The sequence below is a fragment of the Rana temporaria genome, chromosome 3 (assembly GCF_905171775.1).
Source record: "Rana temporaria chromosome 3, aRanTem1.1, whole genome shotgun sequence".
NCBI classification, from domain to species: Eukaryota; Metazoa; Chordata; class Amphibia; order Anura; family Ranidae; genus Rana; species Rana temporaria.
This window is the reverse complement of record NC_053491.1, coordinates 364779989-364799758: the sequence shown is the minus strand read 5'-3', so window position 1 is coordinate 364799758 and position 19770 is coordinate 364779989. Positions and strand designations below refer to the sequence as shown.

General features: G+C 45.2%; 1 protein-coding gene across 1 annotated transcript in view; it reads left to right on the top strand.

The window, feature by feature from the left end:
* Nucleotides 1-19770, top strand: part of TBXAS1 (thromboxane A synthase 1) — an 83567-nt gene that overhangs the window by 20668 nt on the left and 43129 nt on the right. The window lies entirely within an intron of this gene.

Below are 19770 nucleotides of genomic sequence, written 5' to 3'. Positions count from 1 at the left end.
TCGATTTTTTTTTTATTTTACAAATAATAGGTAGAAGAATACGTATCGGCCTAAACTGAGGGGAATTTTTTTTTTTATATCATCTTTTTTGGGAATATTTATTATAGCAAAAAGTAAAAAATATATATTTTTTTTTTTCAAAATTGCCGCTCTATTTTTGTTTATAGCGCAAAAAATAAAAACCACAGAGGTGATTGAATACCACCAAAAGAAATCTCTATATGTGGGAAAAAAAGGACGCCAATTTTGTTTGGGAGCCACATCGCACAACCGCGCAATTGTCAGTTAAAGCGACGCAGTGCCGAATTGCAAAAAGGGGCAAGGTCCTTAACCTGCATAATGGTCCGGGTCTTAAGTGGTTAAGGTAAAAGAACCTCTGAGTACAGTTGCCTCCTACTCCCTTTATACTTACCTGAGTACAATCTCGATCCAGCACTGTCTGTGTGTCTATGAACATGCAGAATCAGCTCAGGAGCGAGCCTGCATGAGTACTCTCAAAGAAAGCGGCTTGCTATGGTGGGCACTCTGCAGAGGGGGGAACCAAGAGCGCTGGTGGGGGACCCATGAAGAGGAGGATCGGGGGCTTCTCTCTGCAAAACCACTGCACAGAGCAGGCATGTATAACATTTTTGTAATTAAAAAAAAAAAAAAATGAGGGGGGTTTACAATCACTTTAAAACGGAGGTCCACACAAAAATGGAACCTCCGCTTTTCGGAACCCTCCGGTGTCACATTTGGCACCTTTCAGGGGGAAGGGGGGTGCAGATACCTGTATAATACAGGTATTTGCACCCACTTCTGGGCATAGACAGCCGCAGAATCTGTGGGGGTCTACGTCACATTGCGTCGTCCCCCGCTGCCTTCTGGGAGACAGAAGAGAGGAGGGACTATTTTGATCGAGCAGCGTGACTCGCGCATGAGCAGTAGGGAACCCGGGAAGTGAAGCCGCAAGGCTTAATTTCCTGATTCCCTAAGCGAAGATGGTGGCAGCAGCATCCAAGGACCGAGGCACGGGTCGGCCTTGGGTGCCATCATCACGGGCACGCTGGACAGGTATGTGTCCATATTTTAAAAGTCAGCAGCTGCAGTATTTGTAGCTGCTGACTTAAAAAAATAAAATAAAATTCAGTGGACCTCCGCTTTAAAGATGCAGATTTTAGGGCTGTCGTCCTCTAACAAGTTTTTTAGCCTTCAATGGCTGCCACCTTGTTCCAGGTCGCTTGAATAGAGACAAGAATGAAGATGGTCCTGTCTGGGGCCTGAATAATGAAAAAAAAATCAGGAATGGCTTTGATGTTCCTCTCCCCAGTACAGAAAAACATTTTTATGTGGTTGTACTGGCTACTCTGCCAGGTCACTGGTAAGTAAAACCTCGTTGAGGCATGAGGTGACTGACCAGGCTGAGAGAAGACATTCTGCTTCATTGTTTTGGCCTTGTCTTCAGTCTGGTGATGAGAAAACAGCTGATTTGCCCTTCTGAATAAAGTATTGTTACAGTCTCAGAAGTGAAGGCCACATGTTTGGCATTCTCTGTAGATCTCAATGTAGGGAAGTTTGTCTGCAGATCATGGCTGCATGTCTCTGCTTGCCCACCCACCAGTTTTGCATCTGATCCACAGATCTGCTTCCCTGACCTTCCTTCAAGGTAACGTCTCCTCTCTGCATATCAAACTGCGCCCAGAATCTTGTTAGTCATAAAGGTGACAGAAACTTCTGATCTCCGAGGTGAGAATTTGGCAATTCTGTGATCATTTTCAATTGACTTTGGAATCCTAAAATACTGCAAGGGACAATGTAACACAGATAATCACTGTGGGATCTGAATGGAAAACTAGCCATGACACCGCATGCAATTTCATGTGCGGAGATGATTCTTCCTGGTTTGAGGCTCGCCGCCAGCTGCAAGGAGTTGATTTGTAAACTGTGGTCTCTGACCTGTGAACAAAACCCTTTAGGCCAGGTTCACATATCTGTTGTTTGTTGCCCCTATTATCTTATATTTAGTGGAGGTAATTCCATTTTGAACTTTAACTCAAAACTTTAATGGGTCTGAAAGCTTTTCATCCTTTTTTTTTTTTTTTTTTTTAAATAGTGATGTATTAGTAAAAACAAGACCTTTTATATGTTTAATGGACACGGTAGAGAACACAGACTCGACAGATTCAGCGTTCACTGTCAGTGCCGCAACTTGATTGGCTGCATTCTTGTGAATGATAAAGGTAAAGACAGCCAGACTAGAAAGTGTAGGGTGGAAATACACGGAAGGAACAAGAGCTTGTATTGTGCTATCTGGCATTGTCTAAGTACATCAGTCTATCCCTCAAGGCCAATTTACACATTTGTGTTTTGGTAATACACATTCCATGTGTTGTGGTAATACACATTCCATGTGTTTCCATTCATCTTGAATGGTCCCCAATGCACTTGTACTGTAGCATAGTAGTGCTTTGTGGTGTGTTGTATTGTAAGTAAAAAAGATCATGTGCTTTTTCTTAGTACATTAGAATACATTGGGAGCCCATTATTCTCAACACGCGACTTACCGCACATGCCTTAATGTACCACAAAGAAGTAAACAGGCCCTCTGTGTCGAAATCTTTGGTCTGCGGCATTCTGGGAACACCCAATCCCCAGCGGGTGGTTTTGCCAAGATTTATTAATCCTATCTATTAGCCTTTTTTCATCAGTCTGAACCTAAAGCCAAAGGGGCAGATCCACAGAGCTAATACACTGGTGTATCTACTGATACGCCGGCGTACTTTCAAATTACCCGCGTCGTATCTTTGGTTTGAATCCTCAAACCAAGATACGACGGAATCTGGGTTAGATCCGACAGGTATACGTCCTCGTACGCCTTCGGATCTAAGATGCAATACTTTGGCATCCGCTGGGTGGCGTTCACGTCGTTTTCTGCGTCGGGTATGCAAATGAGCTATTTCCGTCGATCCACGAACATACGAGCGGCCGGCGCATTTTTTTACGGCGTCTCTAGTCAGCTTTTTCCGGCATATAGTTAAAGCTGGTATTTCATCGCGTATAGTTAGACCTGCCATGTTAAGTATGGCCGTCGTTCCCGCGTTTATTTTGAATATTTTTTTTTTTTTTTGCGTAAGTCGTTCGTGAATCGGGATGGACGTAATTCACGTCTAAGTTAAAAAAAAATGACGTTGTTGCGATGTCATTTAGCGCAATGCACAGCAGGAAATTTAGAAACGGAGCATGCGCAGTTCTTTCGGCGCAAGGACGCGCTTCATTTAAATGAAACACGCCCCCTAATCGCCGATTTGAATTCCGCCGCCAGAGATAGACTACGCCGCCGTAACTTACGGCGCAAAGTCTTCCAGGATTCGAACTAAAGCCAGGTAAGATACGGCGGCGTAGCGTATCTCTGATACGCTGCGCGCGTGCAGATCTCTGTGGATCTGCCCCATAATGTTTAGTTATTGATAGAGTAGGGAAGAGTTGGGCCCCGTACACACGGTCGGTTTGGTCCGATGAGAATGAACCAAAGTTCATTTTCATCGGACCAAACCGACCGTGTGTATAGGCCATCGGTCTGGTTTCCTTCGATCCAAAATTTCTAAACATGCTTCAAAACCGAACCGATGGACCGCTGCCCCATCGGACCAAACCGATGGTTAGTACAGAAAAGCATCGGTTCAAAACCTGCGCATGCTCAGAATCAAGTCGACGCATGCTTGGAAGCATTGAACTTAGTTTTATTCAGCACGTCGTGTGTTTTACGTCACCGCGTTCTAGGGTTGCCACCTCATCCCTTTAAAACAGAACACATATGAATTCCACAGGTTCTGAGGCTAATTTAATTTAGATAAGGCTCCACTTGAGTTCAATTACCACAGAACCTGTGTAATTCATATGTGTTCTGTTTTAAAGGGATGAGGTGGCAACCCTACCGCGTTCTGACCCGATCGGATTTTGAACTGATGGTGTGTACGCACATCAGACCATCAGGCCACTTCAGAGGTGAACCGATGAAAACGGTCCAACGGGCCAGTCTCATCGGTCTGGTCCGACCGTGCATACGGGGCCTTACAGGCCTTTTTTTTTTCTATCTGTGTTCTTTCATTCACTTCCTGTCCCAGTGACACAACAAGAAGTGAGAGGAAATTTCTCAGAGAATAGGGGAATCCGCTCTTAGGGCTCAGTCACACTATAACTGCAGAGGCAGTGGCTGGAGTTTATACATGCCCTAGTTGCGATGGTTTGCTTCGCAGGAATTATATTCCCTGTTGCTTTCGGCAGGTGCTAATGCCCGTTGAACACAACCTAATCAAGTGAATGGGGACACTCTGCAACTGCGTGCAATGCATGTAGTTGCGGTGCAATAGTGTGGGTTTCAAAGGGTTAAAGTATGCAGTGCAAAGTCAATACAATGCCTCCTCATCAACTCTTTATTAAAATAAAATATACTGCAATTTTATAGACACCGTTTAGGCCTCGTACACACAACCGAACATGTCCGCTGAAACTGGTCCGCGGACCAGTTTCAGCGGACATGTTCGGTCGTGTGTATGGCCTATCGGACCGTTTTCCAGCGGACAAAAATTGCTGGAAACCTGTCCGTCGGACATGTTCGATGGTTAGTACACAAAACCATCGTACAAAAAACCCGCGCATGAGGGGACGGGATCGCTCGTTCAGGTAAAACTCGCGTTTGTTTGTGACATGGCACATTCGTCATTTTAAATATCTATTGTGTCATTTATTGCCTCGTTTTTTTTCTTCGTTCTCTTGCTAGAATAAACCCGTTCTCTTGCTGGGGCTATTTAGACTGAGTTGTCCCATACTGAAATGTGACATTTTTTGCTTGTGATGTAAGATTTTTTAAATGTTTGCTAGCCAGATGTTGCATCTTTTTTTTGGTCCTCCACATGTATATATTTATGTTCTTTTTAGTCAAAGTTGATCTTATATTTTTTTTTTTTTGTTTCAAGTTATGTCAACATTGTGTTTTTTTTTTTTTTTTTGGTACTTTTCTATATTTTTTTGATTTCTTTTGTTGGCAAGTTATGTCAACACATTTTTTTTTTGTGGGTGTTTTTCATTTTTTTTTTTTATGGTTTACCAAGTTGGCACACCCAAATCCAGCACTACCTGCAAAGAATGCACGACAAACAGATACGAGTGGACAGGACGCCACTGCAAAGCAGAAAGGACCTGAAAGCCTGTACCTGATTGCCAACTACGATCCCGCAAGCGCACACACTGAACCCGAGAATAAGACCTGTAAAGCGCGGAGACTGAAAAGCGTGAATCGGCTCTAACCAAACCTTTGCTAACACGAGGGAACACGTAACTAGCAAAAGCGGAACAGAGGGCGGCGCCGTTGACTTTGGTCTTTCCCTTTATAGTGACGTCGTACGTGGTTTACGTGCCCGCGTTCTGGTCCGAGGGGATTTTTGGCCGCTGGTGTGTACGCGCCAGTGGACCAACGGACAATTCAGCCTTGTCCGCTGGAAACGGTCCGTCGGACAGGTTTCAGCGGACAGATCCGGTCGTGTGTACGAGGCCTTAAAGTTGTAGTGTGGTGTGTGTGTGTGTGTGTGTGTGTGTGTGTGTTTTTTATATATTTTTTTTTAAGCTTAATGCGGAGGTCCGCCTAAAAAAAAAAATATTAAAAGCCAGCAGCTACAAATACTGCAGCTGCTGACTTTTAATAAGTAGACACTTACCTGTCCAGGGTGCCCGCAATGTCTCGGCTCTCGACTGCCCCCGCCGCCATCCTCGGTGAGGGAATCAGCAAGTGTGTTTCTCAGAAGACAGCGGGGGGGGGGGGCGTTTGTGACTCCCGTGAGAGTCTATGCCCTGAAGTGGGTGCAAATACCTGTATTATACAGGTATCTGCACCCCGTTCCCCCCTGAAAGGTGCCAAATGTGACACCGGAGGGGGGAGGGTTTCGAAAAGCGGAGGTTTACTTTTTGTTTTCACATGCCTAGCTGTCTAATCTTAGCTGCTCTGCTGAAAAAAAAACTTGTTGCTTGCCTAGCTCAAAAGCTTAAAGTGTAAGTAAACCCACCTATAATTTTCAGGCAAGGAAGCTGCCATCTTGGCCTATGTTTAATCTTCAACTGCCATGATGCTGCACATGTGATCAGTAATGACACCAGCCATTGGATGGTTTGACAGTTTGGTTGAGAGCACAACCAATGTGACAGTTAGCAATCCCGGCATGCCGGAAATGCAACTGCTTTTTGAAACTGTTAGATCGATGGGCTTACTTCCGCTTTAGGCTGAAATATATGAACACAGCAGAATTCAGACCTTTGGACACAAGTGATCCTGTCTCTGGTGAAAACTATTGTATTTACACCCTTGCTCTGACCAGGAAACCTCCCATGTGAAGAGTTATGCTGGCCATACACTATACGAAAATTCGGCTGAAAATCGGTCGATCAGACCGTTCTTTCGTTTTTCGAACAGTTAATGGGCACAAAATCGATAATCGTTGGGACATTTTTGAGCCGAAAAAACGAAGCACACATTTGGAACGATTAATCGGAAGGTTAAAGGGGTTGTAAAGGAATATTTTTTTTTTCATAATAAGCATCCTTTACCTGCAGACATTCCTCTTTTCACTTCCTCATTGTTCGTTTTTGCTCAGAAGTTGCTCTATTTCTTCTCTGTTCTGTTCACTTCCTGCTTGTCAGATTTTACTGACCACCGTGATGGGAGGCTTTACTGCGGTGGTCAGTGATGTGCTCACCCCCTCCTGGGTACTACATCTGTGCGGCAGGACGCTCTCTACGTGTTAGAGACTTCAAGGAGGTGTGAATTACTGGGTGTGCCGCAATTCATACTGGGAAATGTAGTTCTTACATGAACAAGCGATGAAAACCAGGAAGTGAATGAGAGAACAGAAACTAGAATGCCGGAGGTGATATAGATGAAGGAATTTAATAGGTATTTACCTGTTTTTTAACATAATCATTACACTATTCTGTCTGTCTACCTTGCAGACATTAATTTTAGGCAAAAAAATGTTTTCCTTTAGTGTCCCTTTAATGTGTTTCCCATCCGAACTTTCTGCACTATGTATATGTAAAAACAAAATATCGTTTGCGCTCACGACCGAACGTTCATTTTTCGAAAGTTCGTTCAGACTATTTTTCGTGGAGTGTATGGCCAGCATTAATAGCTGTGAAAGAGGCTTGCTTTGCAGTGCATAAGGCTGTGGCCATTTCACTGCAAGGGATCACAGGAAATTTACAGCCAGAGAAAAGCCAGCTCTCTGACTTGTGTAGATGACGCTCTGATTCCCTGATTTCACTTGTTCCGTTTCTTCTGTGAACACTGTCTTGTGTCGCCCAGGGTGTCGGCGTGCCCCGGCATGTCTTCCTCTGGCGCCGCTTAGTCATCCTATACTTCTTTTTAGTTTGTAATTGGCATTATTTACATTTTTTTTTTATTTTTTAAAAGACAAGTACGGTAATATAACCCAGAGTTCAGCATCCATCAGGGTGGAGCAGAAAGAGCCATGAGCAAAAAATTGGGTTGTGGGGGGAGGGGAATAGTATATGTATCTACTGTATGGAAGCTGAAATATCTTCTGAGAACGTTGTTACCAATTTGGTAACCATGTATCACGCTTTGGAGTGTATTGTGTATCCCTGATAAAGCTCCTTGCATTTTTAACCAAATTCAATCTGGACAGATCCTTCTGGTAGTGCACCGTCTTCCGTATTCTTCTACCAGAACATATTCAACCTGTACATTAGAGTAGGAGTCTCCAAGCCCCAAGGCCGTGGACCAGCACCTGTCCGTGGCATGTTGATGAGTGGGCCACACAATAAGGAGGCAAGCAGTGATCGGGATCCGGGCGGGGATATCAGACCGTGGTTGCCACTCGCTTCCCGCTATGCAGCCATGCCTGTGTCTCCTCTCCCAGGTCTCCTGCTTCACCAACAACGTGACCCTATCAGCAGGGGGCAGGAGAAGCTGGAGATCAGCAGAGAGAGCAGGAGTCTTTTCATATTTACAAGCGGGTAATCTTCCGCTTGTGCAATATGATAAGTTGGGCAGCTCTTGCTCACCATATGTGTAATTTATGTCCCTAGAACTCCTGATGGTGCTCCTTGCATGTTGAGCCTGTATGTGGCCAGGCTGTGTAAAAGTCTCACACATGTAGTTTAGCCATACTCAGGAGGAGTAGGAGAAAGAACAGGCCCGGAGCATAAGGGAACCTTGGTGTAGGGCCAACATGACTGTGGAAAGCTGTGGGGCGAACACCAGGAAGTGAGGTAGGGAGTGTGTTGGAAAAACAAGGGGAAGGGGAGTGTTTGTCAGGGGAATGGGGAGGAGTAGGAGTTCATTTTGACCCGGATAGAGGGTGGGGTTAGCTCATTCCCGGGCAGCAGAGGAAGGTAGTGGTCATGTGTCATTTGGGGGGAATTTGTACTTTCCTGGCTTGTTGGAGTCTCAAGAAATCAGGTGTGATCAATTTTCAATGATTGGCACCATAGCTTTGAGGCTGGGTTCACACTGGTACGAGAAATGGATTTTAAGGGGAACCCAGGTGCCGAAAATGGCGTGGGGGTCCCCCCAAAATCCATACCAAACCCTTATCCGAGCACACAGCCCGGCAGATCAGGAAAGGGGGTGGGTACGAGCAAACCCCCCCTCCTGAACCGTACCAGGCTGCGTGCCCTCAACTTAGGGAGGCGGGTGCTTTGGGATGGGGAGACCCTGCCCCCCCCACCCCAAAGCACCTAATCCCCATGTTGATGAGGGCAAGAGCCTCTTCCCGACAACTCTGGCCATTGGTTATCGGGGTCTGCGGACGAGGGCTTTATCGGAATCTGGAAGCCCCCTTACATTGTACCCCTACCCATTCACCTAAAAAAAAAAAAAAAAAAGCAATACAAAGGTTTTTAAAGTAATTTATAAAGCAGCTCCGGCGTCTCTTCTTCTCACCTCTCTCACGGCTCTTCTGCTGCCTCCGCTGATGTCTTCTGCCTCTGCCAGTTCTTCTCCACTCTCTCTCTCTGGTTCTTCTCCCTCTGTCTTCTGCCTCTGCTGGGTTTCCTCCGCTGTCTTTTCACTCTTTTTCCCAGTCTTCTCTGCTGTCTTCTCCCTCTGTTCTTCTTCCTATGTTGACTCCACCCTCCAATTCCCAAAGCGCGGTGTGCCACTACTTATATTGGCATGGGGTGGGGTCACCGTGACATTATAAGGGGCGGGTTTTCAGATGACATGATGACCCCACCCCATGCCAATATAAGTAGTGGCACACCTTGCACCCGGCATTAGAGCGGGAAAAAGTGTTGAGTCAACATCGGAAGAAGTACAGAGGGAGAAGACAGGTCAAAAGAGTGAAAAGACAGTGGAAGAGACCCGGCAGAAAACAGCGAACAGAGGGAGAAGACTAAACGGAGGGAAGAAGAACCGGCAGAGGCAGAAGAGTCTGAGAGGGAGAAAAAGTCGGAAGATATGCCGGAGCTGCTTAATAAATTACTTTAAAAACCTTTGTACTGCGTTTTATTTTTGACATTTTTTTTTTTTTAGGTGAATGGGTAGGGGTACAATGTAAAAGGGGGCTTCCAGATTCTGATAAGCACCCTACCCGCAGACCCCGACAACCAACGGACAGCGAACACCCATCGCCACCCCCCCCCCCCCCCACTCGGTCCCTGGACAAATTGGCTGCCACAAAACTGGTCCCTGGTGCATAAAAGGTTGGGGACCTGCTGCATTGGAGAGCTGCCTGTGAAACGGCCCACATAACAAACCAGCCAATCAGGACCTCAATAATAGTGGGAGTTCTAGCACTCCTTTCTTTTACCTTTCCTCAGGTTTTATTACTATCTTTCTCTACAGGAGTTAGATGGCACAGGAAGTGAGAACATTTCTCAAACGGCACAGACGAGGTCTATATAAAGCTAAAAGATATGTTTTGGCCAGAGTGGGCCTTTAAACTGAAAATGTACTCTTCTGGAATTTGTAGATTTTTAGTTACATTCTTAGTTTAGTTCTTGGATGTTTTCCCTTATTTCTTATCTAATCATTTTTTGAAAATCAGATGTTCATGGTGTGGAGATGTCTTCTGAATGCTGTCCTCAGGTACCCTGAGGCGGACCTGACCTGACTGTATGAACGGGGGCCTTGGTGAGTGTACAGCTCCTAGAAGGGCAGGTGTGGAAAGTGGAGAGGGGGTGAGGAGATGTCATTGGCTGAAATACCCAGACTGCAGACGTGATGATTATTCGCCCTTCTTTTTACATTTTACTGAGAATAGGTACTGTAGCACTACCCCCCGAAGGAGCTGCTGGTTTATTGGGCCTGCCATTACCTTACTGTTCCATACGCTCCTTTCAGGGGTTATCCTTGAAGAGTTGTCCATAGAAATGTCTGCACCAAACACAAAGTCTCTTTCAAGGTTTTTATTGAACAAAGTTCTCCAACAGAGGGGTAGAGGGATGGGGAAAGACTCGGGTACCTTTGCTTTGCGGATCACGGGTACCACTTAGATCCAGAGGATTAACTCGGCTTCACCCTATATTTCAGCAACCACCAGATAGACCTACTCTCACTGGTCTAGCAGCTGGTGCAAAGCTCATCAAAGTCTCTGCCACAGACAGATAAGTGTTGTCAGGCCGTCCCACAATCTTCTGCCACAAGATCGCGTAACCACTCGCACACTTTGTATAGTTCCAATAAAGTACACGACTCGCGGTGCCAAGAATCTTTCAGCCGGGCCGGCATCACAGTGAGGAAAAATTTGCCAGGGTAGATCCATCAATTGAATCCCACTGGTTCAGCTTTCTTCCGTAGGTAAGGTATCGAAGGACCATCCCTGGATTAGTAGGCCCCAGAAACTCCTGGGCCTACTCTCAGTTGCGAGGCCTCAGGCCAGCCGGCCCCAAGGCTACAAAACATCTCGCATATCCCTGAGGCCAGGAGGACCATCAGGTCAGGATCGGCAAAACGAACCCCGCCAAAACGGGGTCTGTCCCTTAAGTACCCCTCCCCAGAATGCACAGCGGGTTGACCACGCCCCCTGAGCTGCTTCTGGGAAAGAGATACCCAATGCATCCAGCCTGCTGCCTTTCCAACCTTGACCTGTGGTAACAGCGACATCCACCGTCAAGGGGAACATTGTGCAACCCAGCTGAACTGAAACAGAACCAACAATTTAGCATAATTATTCTGAGCTAAATTACAGCTCAGGCAACTAGAATTTAACATATAGCGCCTACTCAATGGGAGCACGGCGCTACAGTACTATTCCTGAACAACTTTAGACATGTACAAACCAAGTCCCTTAAGTTCAGCTGTCGTAGCAGCCTGAATTCTGGAAGTTGATACTTCCAAGCTGAAAGTGAAAAATCAGGAATGGTGGGCAGAAGAGGGACTTGGTAGGATCATGGAAGAAAGACGGCTCCATGTAGGCATGAGCAATGCATAGAGCAGGCTGGGCAGTGGCACAGAGTGTACAGGACTTCAGTAGAAGAAAAGTGTTGCCTTCTTTATGAAGATCTCTATGTGCAATGACCTCAAAAGTGTAATTGTTATGATCTCTACACTGAATATTCAGCACTGTACATCTACTGTGCCCATTATGAGGGATTCCCAACATTCCTGTGCTGCTTTTGCATGTCTGCACACCCCCTGTGCCCATTATAGAGGCGTTTTCACTGTCCATTCTGCATTTCTATTTACACTATATTACCAAAAGTATTGGGACACCTGCCTTTACACGCACATAAACTTTAACCACTTCCCGACCACCGCATGTACATATACGTCGGCAGAATGGCACGTACAGGCACATTGGCGTACCTGTACGTCCCTGTCTAGACGTGGGTCGGGGGTCCGATAGGGACCCCCCCGCTACACGCGGCGGTCGGGTTCCCTCGGGGAGCTATCCGGGACGACGGCGCGGCTATTTGTTTATAGCCGCTCCGTCGCGATCGCTCCCCGGAGCTGAAGAACGGGGAGAGCCGTATGTAAACACGGCTTCCCCGTGCTTCACTATGGCGCTGCATCGATCGAGTGATCCCCTTTATAGGGGAGACTCGATCGATGACGTCATTTCTACAGCCACACCCCCCTACAGTTGTAAACACACACTAAGTGTACACTAAATCCTACAGCGCCCCCTGTGGTTAACTCCCAAACTGCAACTGTCATTTTCACAATAAAGAATGCAATTTAAATGCATTTTTTGCTGTGAAAATGACAATGGTCCCAAAAATGTGTCAAAATTGTGCGAAGTGTCCGCCATAATGTCGCAGTCACGAAAAAAATCGCTGATCGCCGCCATTAGTAGTAAAAAAAAATAAAAAAAATAAAAATGCAATAAAACTCCCCTATTTTGTAAACGCTATAAATTTTGCGCAAACCAATCGATAAACGCTTATTGCGATTTTTTTTTTTTTTTTTTTTTACCAAAAATAGGTAGAAGAATACGTATCGACCTAAACTGAGGAAAAAAAAAATGTTTATATATGTTTTTGGGGGATATTTATTATAGCAAAAAGTAAAAAATATTGAATTTTTCTCAAAATTGTCGTTCTATTTTTGTTTATAGCGCAAAAAATAAAAACCGCAGAGGTGATCAAATACCACCAAAAGAAAGCTCTATTTGTGGGGAAAAAAGGACGCCAATTTTGTTTGGGAGTCACGTCGCACGACCGTGCAATTGTCAGTTAAAGCGACGCAGTGCAGAATCGCAAAAACTGGCCAGGTCCTTTACCCGCCTAAAGGTCCGGGTCTTAAAGCGGGGGTTCACCCAAAAAAAATGTTTGAACGACCGCGCAATTGTCTGTTAAAGCGACGCAGTCCCGAACTGTAAAAACACCTTGGGTCTTTAGGCAGCATATTGGTCCGGTCCTTAAGTGGTTAATGGCAATACAGTCTTAGTCCGTAGGGTTCAATATTAAGTTGGCCCACGCTTTGCAGCTATAGCAGCTTCAACTCTTCTGGAAAGGCTATCCACAAGGTTTAGGCGTGTGTCGAATGTTTGACCATTCTTTTTAGAAGTGCATTTGGGAGGTCAGGCACTGATGTTGGACGAGAAGGCCTGGTTCAGAGTCTCCACTCTAATTCATCCCAAAGGTGTTCTATCGGGTTGAGGTCAGGACTCTGAAGGCTAGTCAAGTTCCTCCACCCCAAACTCGCTCATCCATGTCTTTATGGACTTTTCTTTATGCACTGGTCCAAATCATTTGGTGGAGGGCGGATTATAGTGTGGAGTTGATTTTTAGGGGTTGGGCTTGTCCATTTAGTTCCAGTGAAGGGAACTCTTAAAGCGGTAGTAAACCCTCATGTCCTCTCCTAACTACTTATATATTCCGAAAGACATTGCATTCCTACATCGATCGATCGCTATGTAATAGCTGATGTAACTAGTCCTACCGTTTAAATCGTTGCCTTTGTGCAGTATAATTGTTCCAGTTAGCCCGCGCCATTGTTGTTATGGTTTTCAGCGTCTTATGCATTGCACACTTCCGCCCAGACTTCCTTGCTCTTCCCAAAATCCAGCGAGTGCGCAATGCAGGTGAATATTCAAGCATCTTCTTCGTTTCCTCTGCGGGGGAAGAAAAGTCAGCTTAAACCATCGCGAGATGTCGCGTCTGACGTCAACAGCAGGAAATGACGCAGCCCCGACATAAACAGTGATTTGGCCGGCAGCGTCTAGGCTTGCCGATTTGAAAGATCGTACGGCGCATGGGAGGAACGACGTCATCATTAGGCATATCCGCGGTATACAGGAAAGAAAAAAGGTAGGACAGAAAAGAAAAATAGAGATGCATTGGGGAGATTACGATGGTTTGAGCAATATAAAGTTGTAAATTTGGGTTTACAACCGCTTTAAGGCCTCAGCATACCAAGACATTTTGGATGATTTCATGTTCCCAGCTTTTTGGGAACAGTTTGGAGATGGCCCCTTCCTGTTCCAACATGACTGCAAACCAGTGCACAAAGCAAGGTCCATAAAGACATGGATGAGTGAGTTTGGGGTGGAGGAACTTGACTGCCTACAAAGACTTCTGACCTCAACCCGATATAACGCATTTTGGGATGAATTGGAGCGGAGACTGCGAGCCAGGCCTTCTCTTCCAACATTCATGTCTGACCTCACAAATGCGCTTCTGGAAGAATGGTCAAACATTCCCAAAGACACACTCCTAAACCTTGTGGACAGCCTTTCCAGAATAGTTTTTAGCTATTGAACTCTGCTGACTAAAAATGGGATGCCATTAAAGTTCATGTGCGTGTCTTGACGCTGCCAAAGCAAGTATTCCTCTCAAATGGAAATCTCCACAGCCTTCGACCATTGGTCGTTGGCTCAGGAAAGTAGAGGCAATAAATAAAATGGAAGATCTTATCCTCTCGGCACGCCACCAACATGAGCGCTACTCCAAAACGTGGACATTATGGAATATGTTCATCCTATGTGCTATGGGACAAGCCCTCTTTGAAAGCGACACAGTCGACTGAATTTATTTTGACACACTTGGGAGTGACATATGTAATCCGGCGGTAATAACCAAACGATTCATATGTTACTTTTTGCGCTCTGTGAGTGCACATCCTTACATCTCCCCTCCATTATTTGCCCTTCCCTCCCCCTCCTCTCCTTCCCCTCCCCCTCACATATGGTCTCTCTCCCTTCTAGCTTAATTCCTCTTCTTTCAGACCTCTTCTCCTTTTCTTTCTTGCCATATTTTCACGGCTCCACATTATAATCTTTTCTGGTATAAAAAACAAAAATGATCTTGGCAGGTTCCATGGGCTCGCTCTGTTTAGTCATTTATTCCCGGCTGTATCTTATCTCATTCTTGAGAAGATATGATGTTGCGCTTTTATATATACTCCGGCCAGGAATATATGGTGCAATTGGGGTATTGGGTATACATATTGATTTTGTTTTTGTGTATTTTCTTCTGATATGGCATTGTATTATGTTGTACTATATGCCCTAATGCTTTTACTGTTTTGATGCTGTGCATTGTGTCTTTTGATTAAATAAAATATTTGAAAAAAGTTCATGTGCGTGTAAAGGCAGGTGTCCCAATTCTTTTGGTAATATAGTGTATGTTATACTCTACAGAAAGCAGTAGGAGTAGTAGGATAACCCCAAGGTGGGTCACCTCACCAACCAAATATTTTGGGTGGACTGGCCTTTTAAGGAAGGGATTTGAGCACATGGCATTGCCTCCAAAAGTGGTGATGCACAAGGGTTAATATCTTCTGATAACAGGGAGCAATGGGAGGTGTGTTAGAGCACTTGTGTACCCAACTGCCTGTCAAGCTGTCATAATATTTGTGGCAGGTGAGTGTGGGGGTGGACAGCTCACTCAGCAGTCCTAGATTGGTATAAAATAAGTGAAAAATTAAATGCCTTGCTTGGAAAGTCTCCTAGCTTCACACCTCTGAACTGCTGACAAGTCAAGTGAAGGTTCCAGCCAACATTTTCTTTTATGAAGGAATGATACCGCTCTAAAAGCTACTGACCCCTCGGATTGCTTCTGCCCTACTGAAACCGACAGGTGCTGGCTCTGCACAGGTGCATTGAATTGGAAAAAATCCTGGACTGCCGCACTCTGTTAATTGACATCTTTATTGGATAAAATCAGATCAAAACATAATCATAGGATGCTTATTCATAGCTATGAGTAAGCATCTTACGATGTGAAACATGTTAGCCATTTTTTGTCCTGTTGTCCACTTTTTCATCTTGACTGCACCATTTTGGATTATGTTTTGAGCTGATTTTATCCAATAAAGACGACGTTTAACAGAGTGCGGCAGTCCAGGATTTTTTCCAACTCCAAACATTTTCTTTTAGATAGTCTTGGGAAGAACAAAAATTTTTTTTGTGAACAGGTGCCGCAAACTGAACTGCATATTCCAGATCAGGTTATTTCTCTCGCTCTCATCTATACCTCTTTTAAAGGGGTTGTAAAGGTTTGTTTTTCTATTTTCTAAAAAGGTTCCTTTTAAAGCGGTGTTTCACCCTGCAGAACAACTTTTTAGCATACAATTCGGCATAGTAGCGCGAGCTACAGTATGCCTGTCTTAATTTTTTTATCCCCGTACTCACTGTTATATCGTACATAGAAGATTCCGACTGCCCGCGGGGAATGGGCGTTCCTTTCAAGAGGGAGGGTGATTGACGGCCGGCTCTGGCACGTCACGCTCCCCGAAGACAGCCGGAGTAGGTCTCGGCTCTTCACGGCGCCTGCGCACAGACTATGCGCAGGCGCCGTGAAGAGCCAAGCCTATTTCGGCTATTTCCGGAGAAGCGTGACGCGCCAGAGCCGGCCGTCAATCACCTTCCGTCTGGATTGGAACGCCCATTCCCCGTGGGCAGTCGGAATCTTCTATGTACGATATAACAGTGAGTACGGGGATAAAAAAATTAAGACAGGCATGCTGTAGCTCGCGCTACTATGCCGAATTTTATGCTAAAAAGTTGTTCTGCAGGGTGAAACACCGCTTTAAAAGGAACCTTTTTAGAAAATAAAAAAACAAACCTTTACAACCCCTTTAAAAGAGGTATAGATGAGAGCGAGAGAAATAACCTGATCTGGAATATGCAGTTCAGTTTGCGGCACCTGAGTTTGAGAGAAAAAAAGTCTTATATTTTGTTATAAAATTTTGCAAACAGGTAATTTTTCTCCTTCATTGATATGCGCTGGTGAGGTGGCACTGATAGACACTCGGGATCGACCGCCTTCTCCGATATGTGATCTGGTGAGTCTCATAGACTCACTGATCACAGAGCGAGCCGCGCACGCCCTGGCCGCTCGAGCATGGAAAACGGCAAGGTAGGTCTGTGCTGTAGCTGTCATTCAGCTAAAGTGCGGATGTGAAGAGGTTAAACTTAACAGATTTTATACTACCTAGTGACAATTGGGCCCCTTTCACACTGGGGCATTATTTGAGCATTATTCGAATGTTATTGGAGCGAAGCCTCAACTGCAATCCCAATGTGCTGGTAAAGCACTGCTAAGACCCTAAAGTCTTAGGGCGTTTTTGCAGTGCCTCAGTGTGAAAGGGTAAGGCGTTTTTATAGCGCTTTCAATTCATTTCAATGGAGAGGGGCCTTTTTTGGAGCGTTTTTTTCAGCGCCCAAAAAGCTGCTCCAAAGATGCTGCTTGCAGGACTCCATTGAGATGCATGGAGAGCTTTATCCGAATGGAACTTCCCCTTTATAGTGCCGTTGTACGTCACTGCGCTTTGCTAGAGCATTTTTTTCTTCACGATTGTGTGTAGGCAAGGCCGTTTTAACGGGTTGAAAAAAAAACTTCCTTTTTTCTAGACCATTAAAAATTAAATTTTTTACAACCCGAAAAACGGTCTTGTGTACGCGGCATTAGTCTTTGACTAACATGGCATTTTAGTATTAAGCCCCATTTTAGTCTTCTGTAACTGTTTTAGTTAGGGATGCAACGGATCAAAAACTCACGGATCGGATTGATCCTCGGATCAGAGTCACGGATCGGATAATTTTTCGAATCAGCAAAAAAAAAAAGACAAGACAAATCTTGTTGCACCCACCAGAGTTTTAGATTTCACAGTTCTTTTCGGCACAACACAGAGCTTATGTGTTTAAATACAGTATATGTAAATCTGACAGACTGTTTACATGTTAAATTTTAAAAGCAGTAGCAAACCTGCTGACTTTACATGGTTGCTAATGTGAAAGAACACCTGTGATTTTCACATTTATCTAAATGTGAAATGTGAAAATCAGAGGTGTTCTGTCACATTAGCAACCATGTAAGGTTTGCTGCTGCTTTTAAAATTTAACATGTAAACAGTCCGTTGGATTTCCAAATACTGTATTTAAACATATAAGCTCTGTTTTGTGTTGAAATTAACTGTGAAATCTAAACCTCCCTTGGGTGTAACAAGATGTCCGCTTGCCCCCTTCTCACTATCATTACTGTGCAGGAGTATGGGGTGGAGCAAGATGACGGCAACGAAACGTCACCTGCCGACGAGACAGCCGATGCCGGGTGTACCAAGATGGCCGCCGCTCAGGAGCTAGGCCGAAGCCGGGGACTTTCCTATGGCCGAGGCTGCGGAGCACTCCGCGGATCGCGTGGTGTGCCGATCTGAACAGGGTGACCCGTTCGGATCACAGATCGGTGACGATCCGTTGCACCACTAGTTTTTAGTCGTATTTAGTCAACTAAAGCTCTAGTACATTTTAGTCAACTAAAACTCATATTAGTCTTAAATTGTAATGCATTATTTAAGCATTTCTCTACAATTTCCATTCCATTATATACTACTGCTGGAGTGAAAAATCGAATGTTATTTATGGTATTAACTATTACGTTTTAAACATGCTCTAGAGACACAGATTTAGTCGTTATATAACGTCTTTATTTAAGTAAACCCAAGTTTCGTTACAAGAATTATTGCTTTTTTTTTTTTAAAAGAGTAACGTTAAAATAAAAAACAAAAAAAAGAGTAAAAACTCTTTGCGTGAGGATGCCACCATGCAGTGCACATTTTACATCAGTAGTTCTCAACCTGGGGGTCGGGACACCCTTGGGGGTCAAATGATTTGCCAGGGGTCCCCAAATCCTGGGCTGTTCCTGAAGCCCGCACCCCTCTCTCAGCCTTTTTGCGTTTGCCCAGCTGGGCTGTTCCTGGAGCCCACGGCTGCCCACTCAGACTAGAGGTCCACTGACTGGTGAGGATTTGAGGTGGGAGGGGCTGGAGGAGACCCCATCTCCTGATTTCTGCATAGGTGTCACTGCTACGAGAAACCACAAAGTCGGAGACTGTGGGTAACACTACCTGTGATTCTAGTTGCCATTAAAAGGCCCCACTACAGTTCTCGGATCAGCAGATGACCATGATCAAGAGCACTTAAGGGTGATCAGAACAACCCCCAAGCATTGCCACTCATCCCATCTCCCCCTCCCACCAAGGAGTAAGAGAAGGAATAAAAATAGAGAATACATGGAAGGGAGAGGAAAAGAGGGGAGGAAGAAAGAAAAAGGGAGAGAAAGAATAAGAGAAAAAAAAAAAAAAGATGGCTAGAGAGATGGGGGAGACAAGAAATTTGGATAGCGAGAGATAAAAGGGAAAGAAAGGAGAACAAAGAATGTACCATATGAGGTTTTAATAGTGTACAAGTGGAGGGGCTCAGGACCGCTAAATTTCCATGGGTTAGGGGTGCACATTACTTGTCTTGCCTTGGGTGCCCAGGCTACAAAAATAATTTTAATGTTAGGGGTCCCCACAACTTGGGAAATTTTATCAAGGGGTCACGGCAATAAAAGGTTGAGAACCACTGTTTTACATGAACTTTAACAGTTCCAAAAACTGAACAGAACACAACAAAACATTTCAGCAGCTTGGCCTCATGGCCTGGTATCAAGAAGGGCAGCAAAGAGGTCACTACTTCATTCCAGACAGGGAAAGACTGATATTCTGCGAAAGGTACAGGGATTGGACTCCTGACGACTGGGGTAAAGTAATTTTCTTTGATTCCCCTGTAATTGTAATGTACACAGTCTCACTTGCAGTGGGTGCTCTCTGCTGTGGACAGTGGTTGCCGGGAGGACTCGGGGAGTGGGACTCTCGCCGGGAGGACTCGGGGAGTGGGACTCTCGCCGGGAGGACTCGGGGAGTGGGACTCTCGCCGGGAGGACTCGGGGAGTGGGACTCTCGCCGGGAGGACTCGGGGAGTGGGACTCTAGCCAGAACAGCACAGTGCTGCTCTGGACGATCATCTGAGGACTCGAAGGCCTGTATTGCTGGCTGCATAGTTGCTTGCTTGC